Source organism: Octopus bimaculoides, chromosome 1 (assembly GCF_001194135.2).
Source record: "Octopus bimaculoides isolate UCB-OBI-ISO-001 chromosome 1, ASM119413v2, whole genome shotgun sequence".
Lineage (NCBI taxonomy): Eukaryota > Metazoa > Mollusca > Cephalopoda > Octopoda > Octopodidae > Octopus > Octopus bimaculoides.
The window spans coordinates 6,394,117-6,396,094 of record NC_068981.1 but is presented as its reverse complement, the minus strand read 5'-3'; positions in this window follow the sequence as shown (position 1 = coordinate 6,396,094).

Sequence of the window (1,978 nt, the reverse complement as noted above, 5' to 3'; positions counted from 1 at the left end):
ATATATATATATATATATATATATATATATATATAGTATGTGTGTGTATATATACAGTACAAAAACGCAAGAGGACAATAAAACATTGGGATAGACGATACAAAAGGCAGATAGGAGAAAACAGTTAGAAGGACAGGCAAAAATGACGGGTCGTTCGTGGCCTTCTTTCCTCAGTCAAGTTACCAGAAGTCCTTACGGTTTCGGACAGTTACACTTGAGACAGTTCGATCTGGTTGGTCCTATATATATGTGTATGTGTGATGTGTGTGTGTATATGTATGTATGTATGTATACCTATCTATATATGTTTCTCTGTATCTATCTACATATATAAACACATATATACTCACATACATATATGTGTATATTTGTATATAAATACAAACATCTATATACACACACATGTGTATATAGATATATGAATAAATAAATGAACGTGTATATGTGTGTGTGTGTTTGTGTGTGTGTGTGTGTGTGTGTGTGTGTGTGTGTGTGTGTGTGTGTGTTGTATGTATATATCGCTCACTCTTTCCTCTCTCCTCTGCTGTTTGTCAGTCTAATTCAGTCTACTTCTCATGCCAGCAACTGTTTTCCAGGTTAATTTCATATTCCCAATACAAATATATATATTTACGCTTAGTTTGATAAAAATATGGAACGAGAAAAAGTTTAAAAAACAACAACAACAACAACAAAAACAATACCAATAAAGATAACGACAATAATAATGATGATGATGATGATGATAATAATACCAATAATAGTAAAAGAGTCCTCAGGGTTTTCTTACTTGGCTGTGTATTGTTGTTGATATTAGTTTCTATTTAAAGATATTGATCAATACGTAAACCGAGAACAAAACAACGTCGTTAGTGGAAAGGCCTTCTGTAACAAATGATCTTTTACCACGATTCGTTTAACACATTGCTGCTTATAAGAGAACTTCGATCGCAGGCGTCTTGCGTTGATCTAACGAAGATAGAGAATGGTAACATCAACAGGGACACGGGGAGACAGACAATAGCAGTGAAACAGGGACAGCATCTTGTGATGATGGTAACATTAACTTAAACAACATAATACAGACAAAAAAATAGCATCGTATGAACACGTGGCACTTACTCCTTCTTATATATAAATATTGGGTCATCCCATAAATAATGCGGTTCTTTTCAATTACATGAACTAAAATTCGGAGGGGGAGGGGATAAACTACCTGCATCAACTTGCTATAAAAGCAGGTAGTAATTCTACCTTGTACTTATTCCTAGTGCAAGATTTGAAGAATGTAGTTCGATTTTAACAGTTATTTTTTCAAAGTTATAATGAATGTGACAAAGGGGCATATTCAGTATATTTTGCTCAATGAGTTCAATAAAGTCAACAACGCAACAGAAGTGCAAGGAATATTAATGCAGTATATGGGGATCGAACAATAAGTGTCCCAGAAATTCTGAACCGGAAACTGCAGCCTAGAAGACGAGCCTCGACCTAGAAGATCTGTAGAGCTCGACAAGGACGTCCTCCAAACCTTGGTGGAACAAAATCCCATCGTAACAGTTGAGGAACTTGCAGAGAAGACGACCATCTTTGGTTTCAAGACGAAAGGTGTTCTTACATCAGGATGATTAATGCTCGGCCATATACAGCGAGGATGACATTCCAAAGGCTGGTAGAATTTGAATGGGAAGCGATGTCCCACCCACCATATTCGCCGGACATTGCCCCATCTGATTATCATTTTTTCCGCAGTCTTCAAAATTCATTTGGATGGAAAAAATATGAATTCTGTAAACGAGGTCAGAACAGTACTGGAGGAGTATTTTTCATCACGGACAAGTGAATTTTGGAAGAGGGGCCATGTAGGTCTACAAGATAGATGGAAGAGCATTGTAGAAAACGAAGGAGAGTATATTTCGGATTAAAAAAAGAACTATATATATATATAAATAAATATATACATATATATATATATATA